Here is a 14,044-nt window from a genome sequence, read left to right as displayed (position 1 = left end):
GTAAATCCACACAAAGTCTGTAGTCTCCGTTCTTCTTTTTGGGTAATATTATTGGTGAAGCCCATCCTGAAGATGACGGTTCAATTAGTCCTTGATTTTCCATTTCCTTTACTTTTTCTATAACAAACTTCCGTTTGTCAGGGTTAAGAGGGTAAGGTTTCTGTTTGACAGGTGTTTTATCTTTACAAGAGATCATATGTTTTACCGTAGTAGTGAACCCAATTCTGTCTGTAATTACCTCTGGAAAGATACTGAGTAAATTAATCAAGTCTGTTCTTTGATTAAGATCCAAAATTCCCGTTTTCAGTTCATCCAAAACGTTGTTTTCTAATTCTGTTCCCAAATCAAAGTGTTTGTCCTCTAACCATCCCAATCTAACTCTATTTTTAATGCCAAAAAATATTTCATTTGCTGTGTAATCTATCAACACACCGTATTTAACAAGGAAATCATGCCCTAGTATGATTTCCGGGATTAAATCCTTAATCACTGTTACTGGAATGTGAATAGATTCTTGAGAACATTTGGCTTCAAGAAAAGTAAATCCTTCGATTTTGTAATTTATATCTTGTACTGCACCTTTGACAGCAGTTACACCGTCTGGACAAACAGGTTTTAACAATTTAGCCACCGTCATGCCAATAAACGAATGTGATGCCTGAGTATCAAGGGCTGCAGTATAATATTTGTCACCAATCTGTATACAAATTGCCGGACGGGGATTACCCACACTCTCACTAGAAATTTGACCAATATAAGTTTTTTCTGACTGGTAGTTTTGGGACTTAGAAACTCTTCTAGAACCATTCTCGCCCCTATTAGAACGGTTCTGGTCTAGTTTTCCGGACAACGGGCCTTCACATGCCCAGTTTGCCCACATTGATAACATTTAAAGGAGTTATCAGGGTTCGAAGTTCTGGTTTTTGAGGGATAAAAGCTTACCTCTTCGTCTAGCTTTGCTACTATACTCCTGAGTTCGTCAAATGATTTTGGTTGAGCTACCTTAACTAGAGACCTAATCTTATCATGTAAAAGTTCCATAATATAAGTAACACTCTCGTCAATACTCCCACCATCATTCATTCTCTTAAACAACTGTAACTTTTGAATAACAAATGCCCCAGCTCTCATGCCACTAGGTTGAACATCCGTCAAGAATTTCTTAGTGATTAATGCTTTGACAGCCTCTGAATTAAATCTCTGCATAAACTCATGTTTGAATGTGTCCCATTCTAGACTTAGACCTTTAATGTTTTGCCACCAAGTACCTGCCGAACCTCTCAACTGTTGGCTCACAATCTGCAGATAAATTTCTGACGGTATACACGTCCGTTTTAACAAAGACTCGCTAGTAGCTAAAAACCCTGTGGGACATTCCTCTAACCTGCCGTGAAATTCCGGTAAGCTGTCTTTTATAATTTTGGGATCCACAGCAGGCATGAATGATGGTTGGTACTCTGGATTATTCCAAGTAATTGTCTTTTCCTGTGAGGATATCTGTGTTCCGATAGCTTGAATTTTATTGTGAAATTTAGTTTCCATGTAATCAATTTTAGTTTCCAATTCATTTAATTTATCAGAGTTACCATCGAAATTTGTTTCTAATTTTGTAATTTTATCAATGGTCACGACAACATCTGACTCCAATGATTCAATTCTTTTGTCTAATTTTTAATAGTTGTGAGAAATTTGTTCCATAAATGATGACATTTTACTATTAATATCTGCCGACTGTGTGTCAAGTTTCTCAGTAATATCTGCCGACTGTGTGTCAAGTTTCTCAGATTGGATATCTAGTTTCTCTGAAATTTTGGACAGTAGAGTACTCACCGGGTCAGGTTGTGATATTTGTTCTACCAACTGTGTATTTCGTCCTACCCGTGGTCGAAGCTCGTAGGCTTTGCTTCCTGTCTCCTTCTCCTCACTTTCTTCCAGGCCTTTCTCTAGCATTTCAGTTGTCAAATCTTCAACTCCTAATTTTGTCATTTCTTAATTAAAAGTCCTGTCACGGTCGCCAATTGATATCGTCAATATACGTGATTCAAATTGATTTGATATCACGGACGATTAAACATAAAAAAATGACAAAATAAGTGTTAACAAAAACCATCTTCTTTATTACATTAAAACAACAACTAAAACTCTTATTTGTTTTTAACCAAAAACAATTTAAAAACATCTGACTATATAATATTTTATCTATATAAGAAAACAGTCTTTTGGCAAAGAAATAAGAATATTATATTGAGGTGTTTTCTTTGTAAATGATTTATCATCGTACGTCAATCAAACATAGTTTGAGTCCCTAGGTGTTCTGTATGTAATTAGAACAAATAATAAATGTATTTGTCAAAGTACAATTTTAACTGACTTTATTCAACACAAATTAAAAACAAAGTGAACAAGTAAACATTATAACCAGCTGATAATAGTTATAGAATAAATAAGCAATAAGTAAAGGTAGACTAGGATGTAACACCTCCCCTTCTTAGTGAGTTTCATAAGTTAAGTCTATCGACGGGTTTATGTGTCCGTTTTGATCGTCTCACTGTCATAGTTCATTCATTTTCATTCCGAATAAATGCTCTAAGATAAGCTAGCGCAGCCCGTAATGGTTTTGTTTACGAACATTTGAATTCAAAACTTAAATATTTAATCTGATACAAAATAATTTAATAAAAACATCACGGATATAGATTGAAAATAAAATGTATTTTTTAGTTAAACTTATGTGACTCCTGAAGTTAAAATAAGAGAGAACTCCTTCATTTACAACAACTGTCCTTCCACCAAAAGATTCGAACAACTCAATAGATTTAAAGAGTTTTTGATGGAATACTATCCACGCTGGGTGGTGTTGTGCTATTAGTGGTGAGTGTTTGCAGTTTAGACATTGACTTAGTACAACATTCTTTCAGAGGCGATGTCAAGACCGATTTTGAGATGAGTGATTGTCCAAGGGGTTTTAAACCGTATATTCGTAACATGTCTAGGTCAATAATAAAGTTGGGGTAATTTGCTTATTTGTGATATTATAGCATCTGAATGTCCAATACGTGTGTAAAATCGTCTAAACACCTTATTATGATTTTCTTAATTGTATTCACAATCTTGTTTGGCACTAATATTGTATTCTAGTGCAATAACTAGTAATTTTGTGCACTCATCATTTTAGTCAAATACAGTTCAACAAGCTGTTATTGTTAGAGAACACAACAGAATATAAGGAACCCAAAAACAGTTTAAAGACCTGCTATCTAAGATTTAGTGTTCAACGTCCTGAAAGTTTTCTCGTTTGCAATCATTTAAGCGTTGTAGGCCCCTTAAGTTGTCAGGGTTTGTCTCCAGATTTTAGGGCTTTACAATGGGAAAGACGGCAAACGTTATCAATATTTTTGTAAAAGTTTTCCCGGAGTTGTTTTTAACGTCTACTCATTGTTTTAGCTTCTCATACCTCATCCAAGAGATTATTTCCAAAAGATTATCTAATTTTAAATTTTTCGTTAAAATTTACATTTTTGCTTCTCAACATGCAACTTGTATTCGTAGCTTGGTTTTCTTGGGTTACCGTACTTAGATTTCTTCTATAAACGTAAACTTACCTCATTTATAAAAATTGTTTTTTACCTATCTTTTTTTGCATTAGAAAGGTTGGATATCTTTACAAATAGTTATAATGATTAGAAACTAACATAGACAAAACTAAATGGTATTTACAATTTTTTTCTGCAGTCCATTCCTTGCAATAATGATAATATTTGTTAAGAAAAAACCCCGTTCAAGCCATTAAGAAAATTCTAAAGTTACAGTAAGTTTTTAAAATAAAATAAAAAAAATTCTCCAATCTATGTGTAAGCAACCTAAATAATAAAAACATGTTTTAAAACTACAAAGTAATAATTTATTTTCCTTTTAATCTAATCTGCGGGCTTTAATAAAATTAAAAATTAATGAACTCTTTTACATTTTTCTCTTATTGTTATGATGTTTTCTTAGCATATATTTTAAGAAACTCAATTAAAAAATATACATCTTTTTAACATTAATTTAAAATATGATGTACTGAGTACAAAAGTTTCAATAAGGAGAACTCTAAGTACAAGTTAACAGAACTTGTTAAGAATTTTCAATCGTCGAATGGCAGTTCACCGATGCGAGAGGTCCAAAACACACAGCTCTCTGCTCTGTGGGTCCAAATCAGTCGCTCGAACTCTATTCGAAAGTTTAAACGATGGTCGTTAGTAGTTAGACCTACTTTCTGAAACAATAATCTCAACAAGACCAAAACAACGAACAAACTGGAAACTCTCAAAGCCAGATGTGGTTGTCTTGACCATAATTATGCATTCAAGAAATTATTAGTTTAAACAGTTCTATGTTTGAGGTTTAAATTGCTTGAAAATAATCACTCAATCTTATCAAATGATCGAGAAATAAACTATAAAAATATTATGTAATAGGTTATGAGTATTGCTAATGAATATGAATTCCAACGTAAACCTTAACCTCACATTCTAAACAGAGGTTTTATTTTAAACAATGATTATGGTTTTGTTTTGATTCAAATAAAATAAGTACTAACAATTTGTATTTGAAATTTGTTGGATTTTGCGTTTGCGAAACAAATTAATCAACTACTTGATTCGAATCCTCTTTTTTACAAAGGACAGGCTGTTTTTAAATGATGCGTTAGTTTAAAAACCAAAGGGCTCAAAACACATTATTTACCATGCATCACATTGTCATATAAAAAACAAAATTGTAATAAACATACAATTATCAACTATAAACTTTCAATATACGTAGACATATATTTTGTAGTTAATCCTTTTATAAACTTAAGTTTTAACTACGATGACCTTTCTACATTTGTTGTCCATCAACCTAACACAGTAGTATCTCGTGAACAAAGTTAGTGGAGTAAAGCTTCTCCCATTACTGGGATAACTTAAATGGCTTCTGTGAGAACATCTAGTGTTGTACCTGAAAATAAATACTATAAAAATAAATTGCAAAAAATTCAGCTAAATTAATAATATGCTATTGTCAATACAACAATAAAACAAACATCAAATCACTTAACCAAACCCATATTTTGTACCGGAACATTATGTATTTTTTGAACTTGTAGGCTTATTACTACTATTAACCTCACTATTCCTTGTATTTTTCTCTGGAAATAAATGTTTTGATTCTATTTAGATTTGTAAAATCTAAAGAACTCATGAACTATTAAGCTTATTTGTAGCTTTCAAACTACCCTACCAATGGTAAGATATTATAATATTAAAAAAATAAAATTCGTCCATTAAGGTAATAATGTTGTATCATTAGCTGATATCCGATCTGTTCTTCGCTACAGGAAGTGGACGCGGAAGAGGATAATATTTTTTGGTACTGTTTTTGGTTTGGTGTGCATGAAATTTGTACTTACTTTTGAGCTCGGAATATTCGTAGTGTAGCAATTAAGGTGATGACGTAATTGCCGATGTTTAATGATAGATACGTTAGACCCAAATTCTGCGATTTAGGCCTCATTACCTTTGGAGTACGTTTAAACACGGATAAAAATAGATAAGCGAATCTCCACAAGACTATCTTATCTTTGATAATGGAAAATAGCACTCTTTATAAACAGCACTTGCATTTTTAAAGTGTAAATAAATCAGCAACAAAACATGTACAAACAGTGGGGTCATGTGGTTCAAAGGTTAATTGCGGAAATTTTCTATCACGATAGTAAAAAACAATACACAACGTTTCGGGAACAGATTCCGGATCCCGAAATGTTGTGTATTGTTTTTTTTTTACCATCGTGATGGAAAATGTCCGCTATAAACCTCTGAACAACATTAACTCTTCATCACCACCAATGAACTTCAAATAAAGAAGCGGGGACATACCATTGACTATATATATAGTCAATGGTCATACTAATCATATAACCTAACCCCTACCTTACTCAGCCTAACCTATCAACCGCATACTTAAATGTAAGGTCTTGAGGTTATTCTTTCCAAAATAATATCAGGTATTTAATCACGTTGAAATTATTGAGTATGCTTTATCTGTTTAATTTGATTTATAGATTGTTTGTTTGCTTTTTCCTAGTCCCTAGTAGCACAAATATATATTAAATACATATGAATAAATATATTTAAAATCTATTTTATATATCTCAAGTGTGTATTAATGTCAATTTTATATAATATTTAAAATATATTAAATATATAAAAAATATGTTTTTGAATCTATTAAATATTAAAAAAATCTGTTCCAATAATATATTTTAGTAAATAATATTTAAATAAAAAATGTATTTAATATCTCTTCCAAACACCCCATGGGGCCTAAACATAAAACCCTAAAATAATGAAGATTTAGTATGAAAAGCACAACTATCAGTTGAGTAAATTGACTAAATAGTTCATAAAAACAAATTTTGAAAAAATTACTGGATAAAATTTTTTTAGCCCGGGTGGGTTTCAAACCTGGGTCCTTCGACTTATGAGCCTCTTACCTTTCCTCTGAGCTACTTGTGACTGTTGGTAGCTTTAGTTTTCAAATGGTGAAAGAGTGGCCGTCAGTTGCAATGGTTGCAATACTTGAAAAATTTTTGATACTACAGTATAATATGATTCTGTTAATCTGTTTTTCCGTAATTCGTTTCTTAAAAGGTCGCCAGTCACTAGCACCCTTTTCTAGCCGATCATTCGAGATTTCTATGATCACATTCATTGTCACATGTTGCAATTTAAAAAATAAAACCCATCAACACTTTTTTTCGTTTGACCCAAATGTAGGATGTCGAACATGTATACTATAACTTAACTATATGCGTAATTTTTTCTTTACCTGCATGATAGAGTGACACCATTCAGAGTACGAATTATTATTAACTTAATTTTAACGCTTTCACAACAGCAATTATCATACAAAAAATGCATGTATAAATTGATAGACACTATAAAATACAAAAGATGCAAATTATTTATTTGCCAATTATAATAGATTACATTTATTCTACAAATTATTATTTTATTAATAAAAATATCTGACGTGTTTCAAAATATATTTATAAATACTTTATATAATATAGTTTCAAAAATATGTTATATATATATTTAAAATATTCTCAACACATGATTTTTTTAAATATTTAATAGGAAAAAATATACATATAAAATATGTATATTATAGATTCTATACTTATTTGATCAATATATATTATGAATCTATTTTATATATTCAAAACTTATATTTAATTTATATTTTGCATTGCTTTTTGGTAATATTTTAAATATGTATTTGAATTTATCAAACTATTATTAAAGATATATTATTTATATATTTTATTCGAGGTTCTATCAAATACAACTTTAAATATATAAAATATTTATAAAATACATATTTGTGCTACTATGGGTGTTAATATTTTGATTTTCAATGTAGATGTTTACACAACGATACGTTTCTTAGTTTAGATTCTTCCAAAGAATTAATTGCAAATACGCAACTGATTTTCATTGTAGTAAGCAATGAGTGCGATAGAGATTTGCCTGGACATTCCAGGCTGTAAGTGTGTAATTGTTTTTTATAGCTCTTTAAAGTGAATTGATAGACAAACATTATTCTCTTAAGTATTCTTGCCCCGTTGCGAAGCAGGAGCAGAACAACAAGTTAGTATAAAATAGATCTTATTTTATATTCATAAGATAAAATAGAAACTTTGAAAGCTAGTGAGATAGAGCCCTAGGAGAGTAAAAAATGTCCATCTTCGGCATAGCGTATTTATTGGCTATATTTCTACTTGATTCTTTCAGTAGATTTCACGTGAATCTTAATACAAATATACTACCTTGAACCTTTCAGTAATCTATTTGGAATATTGTGAGGCTGCACTTTAGTTTACGTCCTACACTCATTGGAATGACTATATTAATCGATATATAGATTATTTCATTTGATATATCAAATTTGGTTAGTTAGGTGAACCTAACCTAAATAACCAAATGAAATAATCGATAAATCGAATAATTTATATATCGATATTTTACATTCGAATGAGTGTAGGACGTAAACTAAAGTGCAGCCAAGTATATCCAAACAGCGTGCCAGATGAAAGAATTTGATTGTGCACAATATGACCTGAGGTTTTTTTTTTTAAATTCCTCAAAACTGTCCCTTGCTTTTGGGTTAACACACACATGTGTAAAAGACAGTATTTTTGATGTTAAGCCTATTAATTTTGCATCCAAGCCTTTATTAAAAAAAGATAGGTACTTATTGAGAATATGCTTCAGTTAGAGTGTGTGTTTAAGAGGTATCAAGGGCCTAGAAGTATTTGTGTGCGTGAGTGTTTTGAAGGACGTTAAAAATAGTCTCCCGACGAGAACTGTTTACTTATCTTTTTCTGTCTTCTGTTCTAAGTCCATCAGATTATAATTATGACACAATAGAATAGTTTAAAATCGTTGTGCGGTAATTACGTGTTTAGTTGTGCTTTTAATAAAACCAACAACGTTTTAAAATACTATCCATAAAATAATAAATTTAAACTGTAACCACATCAGCTAAGCCCTCTACCATATGGGTTTTCAGTAATGTTATTCAATAGGGATTGGTTTGAATGGATCATCTTTAAAACGTGTAGTGCTGGCATTTATTTTTACATCGATACAATTTAAAACTTAGAAGCCCGTAGGTGAGACCCTAAATGGACTATCTCAAATAAAGTTTTTTCATAGGACAACTACTACTAGCAAAAGTCCTGTTCAGTAGAATCTGATATTTTGGACATTTTTAGTCCAAATTAGTTGTTTTTAGTTCAAATAGTCCAAATATCTTTGCCATTCCGTCATTCAATTAACTGCACACAACAATGTCTTAAGCTTGGAGCAGACTCAGTTGGGTGCATATTAATACATCTAGGTAATGGACATCATTTCAGTAGTTGTATAATCTTAAACACAATTATACTGAATTACGTTACTGAGATAGACACTCGTCTCAAATATTTTTTGGGTAATTTATCAAAAGTAGTCTTTACCCCTTAAATTTTTTACTATTAGAAAACACAATTATTTTCTTAAAACAAATCTAGCCCCTATAATGAGATCGTTTTAAGCATGTTTGGGACAAAAGAAAGAAAAACTAAGCGTATTATGTTAGAACCCAACACAAACTAAGTTATTTTGGGTGCAATATTTTATGATTTTTAACTGGTATTTTGTATTAATTGATAAAAGGGGTATTTGTAAAACGTTATATAACTTCATCCAAATTAGTAATGCAGGATTAATTATTTTTTACTTTTGAAAACTATACAATTTAGTTTAAAAAAAATGCACTAGTTTTCGAATACCAAATAGCTTTTTATTAAACTGACGGATTATTATTCACTATAACTTTGCAAAACATTTTACCGCACAATTTTATATTTTCAGGTTACGACAATGATTAAAGTAAAAATAGAGAAAAACGGTAATTAAGTTTGACTCATTCACCATTACTTATTTACGTCAAACTTTTCTGTAAACAACATTTCAAAAGTAAGAAACTTTTGCCACTTTAGTTTTCTGTCAAGTAACTCTAGGTAAAGAGTTTAAATGACATTTGTTATAGGTTGTTTTCTTGTTTGAATCACCTTGAATGTGATGTGATAGTTTTACCAAAATATATTACGGAAAGTAATAAGACATAATAATATTGTTGGCTACTTGGTAACACCTCAGAGTAATGAAACAAAACACTATTAGGTAACACTGTTGGGAAATATTTTCAAACGTTTGATGGCAGTTAAATTTAAATGGTCAATCTTTTGTGTTGTGTCCCTACCAGATTTTTCAGGTTGAAATTGTTGTTTCGGCATAGGAACTCAAAAACAATCTACTTATTTTTTATGAAAACACGGTTTTCAGTTAATTTTTCCTATATAGATGCACTACTTAGACTACTATAGAATGAGTACTATAGAAAGTCTTTTAGTGTAAAAAATATGACTCATTCAAGCCACTGAGTACAATGCCATTGTCTAGATTTTTTAATAATGATAACGAAACGGTAACTTTATTTACTCTTTAACATCTTGTGTGTCCTTGTCAACTAACTGTACATTATTAGACAAGCGTGTTTTTTTAAACCTTTTTTCTTAGCTCGTGTGTATCACATGGAATATAAATACGCACACTGTTGGAAATATATTTTCCTGTAGATATGCAGAATCCCTTCGTAAATTAAAATAGGCTAAAAAATAAGCACAAAAAATTAATTTAAAATTAAAAAAAAATTTACATGGACCTTATGGGTTGCCAATGCTGGTGACGAAATAACAACACAATATAAACAGAAATTAAAAATAAATGGAAGACATTTCAATCACATGTTTTATTTACAGCGTAGTGTCAAAATAGAAAAGTCTCTACATTACATATTTTTGGCCGGGTTTTCGACCAACGGACAGCCCCTAGTTTGAATTAGTGTTAATATAGTGTTAATTATATTTAATGGAAAACGGCAATAACACGACTCAATAGTCGCACACTCAAGGCAGACTCATATTTTATGTGCTATTTTAGTTCAAAACCTCTTATTGCCGGTCCATACAGAGCGGATGGCCACTTCAGAATACCCTATTACCTATATATCTTCATACTCAATGCTCACAATCATATTGGGGATTCACCAAATCGTTCTGACACGGGTCACAGTAGTTGACACCTCATATGTATTCAAATAAGGTGGCTTTACACTGTATTAGGCTTTAGTCTGTTTCCAGCATAAAAGGCCGGTTTTATCCGTCATAGTTGTTCCAGTTTAACCTTATAGTATGGCACGTATTGTAAAACGAAAATCCGTTTTTACTAAGTTTATTTTTCTAACAATAGGACTAAATTAAAAAGTAATATGTTGTTTAATAATTTTATCTGACTAAATAACTGTTATAATAGTCTTTATAGAGCTAAGAAGATAGATAATAAATAACTAAGGAATAACGCTTTAATCCTTTGTAAAATAAACGTTTTCAATGTTTGGGGTAATGTATTAAGCACAATATCCAAACTTCCGGTACAAAAAGCACACATTATCTGATAAATTTGTGGCTCCTTTTCAATAGTTAAAGCAAAAGTCTTACACAATAAAATGATCTTGAATAGAACAGAAACCGAAGTAAGTCAATGGATGACGTACACTAAAGGAATCGGCCAATAAAGAAGCAATTGAGCACAAAGTGACAATATACCAACTACCATTGAGCGAACTGCTCCAGTTGGCTTGGACCGTTTATTGTTATCTTACCATTTTATTGTTAGGTGTAATCATGTTATAATTCAGTAACTAAAAGTATTTTATAGTTGGAAATATAAACTTTGAAATATTTTCGTTATGGGTAGCCTCCGGATTACCAAGATACACCAGTGGTTACAATACCTGTATTGTTGGTAATCCAAATGGTTGCTGTGGCAACTAGTTTCAGCTCACAAAGGAGGCTTTACAAGGGCATTGTTGCTTCTTCTAAAGGTCTTCACAGTTCTGCAAACTGTGTGGAATATTTGAGAACCGTTTTGATCTTCAGAAAAAAAACTTAAATGTCCTTGTAAAGCCTAGTGATTGTTCCTTTGTGAGCTGAAACTAGTTGGCACGGCAATCAATTCGATTGCCAACAATACATATTTTTAACCTACTTATAGTGTAAAATTGAAAATTGTTTTTATAATCTGTTTATAAACTGCGTTTTAAGATGTGTTATATAACTTTAGTTTTTTTTATTTATAACAAACGAAAGTCTGTTACTGAAACTTCTTGGAGTCAATTTAAATTATAATTCTGATAAAAGCTATTTTTCGTCTAAAATTAATTATGTTCTTAAATGTAACAACACTTTTAACTAATAGTAATTGTGAAAGTGTACAATAACTTGCCAAATTACCAATATTTTAAGCCACTCTCCTCAGTAACAAACTTTTACAAAAAAGTAATAGCAGATTTTAGGAGGGGTGGTGAAATATTTATAATTATTATTTTTATATGTTAAGCCTCATAACACAATTGAGCACCAACATAAAAAAAGAAATGCACTTATTTGCACATGAGCAACAATGTTTAACATGTTTTGACAACATTTCTGCCATTTCCTCGCAATAAAAGTCACCAACCAATCTTTTCTAGTAATAAAATACTAACACATTAAATCTTATCAGTTTTCGCAAATTGTATGAATGTACTTTCTATTTGGGAACGCTTTAATAGTACAAAACCCCTTCAGACATCTCGTATACTACAACAATGCATCTTAGATGCTTTGAGATGTTTGGATATCGAAATCTTGAACAATTACTCATCTATGCATGATCAAACATGACGTTGCTTCTGACATGATGATGTGCCTAGTTTATATTGTATTGAACTAATGCAGATGATAGCTTAGTTCAATTGCTCTTTGGTCGCCCAAGTCCAAGCAGTTATTGCATTTTCTACTGGTGAATAGACACCGGTCAGTGTATGACGGTGCACGCTTATACTTTAAGTAGAAGACATTTGGGTGACCAAGCAGTTTTTTAGTTGGCTGTAAACTAAGGAAGTTATAGTTTGGTTACTTATAGATACAAGAAGAAAAAAAGTATGTACACAGAACTTAAGTTCGTCTCATACTAAGACTTTTTCAGATAGAAGATTGCTGAAATGTTTTAATTCAAATAATGTCAATTAAAGCCAATTATTCTAAAACTATAATTGTCTCTCCTGTATAGTTAATGCAATCAAAATCTCATTGATCTAGCACGAATAAAAGTACAACCAGAGAAACTTATCTAAACTATCCTGTGAATTTGACAGTTTGTGTGCTAGGAAATAATTCTTCATTTAAACTGTTAGTTTTCCGAGCATTTCACCTCCGTCGATTAAAGTAGCTTTGCACATTGCCAATTCACTTATTTCATTGCCATACCTTAAAATTCCCTAATACTATATCGATAAAGTGAAATGCTTGGAAAACTAACAGTGTTCAATACCCTGGCAGAAAGTTTGAAAAAAAACCAAGATCAGGAATTGACAAGATTTTTGTGAATATCCATTACCGAATGGGTAGTTAAATGGTGTAATCATAATATCTTTAATACTTCAATTCTTTTCCATGAAATGGCGACCATACAAAGTAGTTATTTTAAACAAAGTATGAGTGGAGATGAGTATTGAATCAACAATTCAAGTATCAACAACTATCAAAACAATCAAAATTAATCCATCTTAAAATACAAATTAGGCTCCCTACAATATGTTTCAAATTCGGAATTCCTCTAACATTTACCTCTACACAGAACTTGCAGCAATCAAAGTAAATCAGTGCTAAGCGTGAAGAATATTTCTTAACTACTTCTCTGGAGTAGACATGTCTAAGGAAACCACATTGTTAAAGAAGTTGTATTGCTCAACATTACTTTTAATAACTACATTGCAGTCGTGTTTCTACCTTTGTAACTTTTCTCTAACTGCTTCACTCTCTGTGTCTAAAGAATGTTAATAGTTTATGTTGCTTTCTTTGTGGTAAATGTAATTGATTATATGAATATTTTGTTTCCGATGCAAAGAATGCGTGCTTACTGATCGATAAGTGGCGAATTATTTATTGCCTTACATCTTTATAAAAAAAAAAAAATATTACTAAAAGAAATATAAAAATATTTCTAATGTTCTAGTTTGGAGTGTGGACCAATAAGAAAAAAAAGGAATTGCGAGTAGTAGTTCTATTGTTTTTATCTAGCTTTCGAATTAAATATAACTTAATTAGTTGCATATAACATTTAAAAATAGTAAATTTAATTGTTGTTATTACAACTTACATCACATTATACTTCTAGTAAGTCTTAATGAACCTTTTCCGTCTCTTTCTCAAAGTTATTTTGTTGTTGCATAATTGAGCTAGTCCTTATCCTTATCCTGAAAACAGGTAGTGTTTTCTTGGTTTACAATGTTTTCTACTGAAATGTTTACTCTGGTATTTATTTCAACTATTATTATGCTGATTAACTATCTAGCTTACTTATTT

The sequence above is a fragment of the Macrosteles quadrilineatus genome, unplaced genomic scaffold (genome assembly GCF_028750875.1).
Source record: "Macrosteles quadrilineatus isolate MER2022 unplaced genomic scaffold, UCM_ALF_1.0 Scaffold_8__2_contigs__length_117827958, whole genome shotgun sequence".
Classification (NCBI taxonomy): Eukaryota; Metazoa; Arthropoda; class Insecta; order Hemiptera; family Cicadellidae; genus Macrosteles; species Macrosteles quadrilineatus.
Note: the sequence above shows the minus strand (reverse complement) of the source record.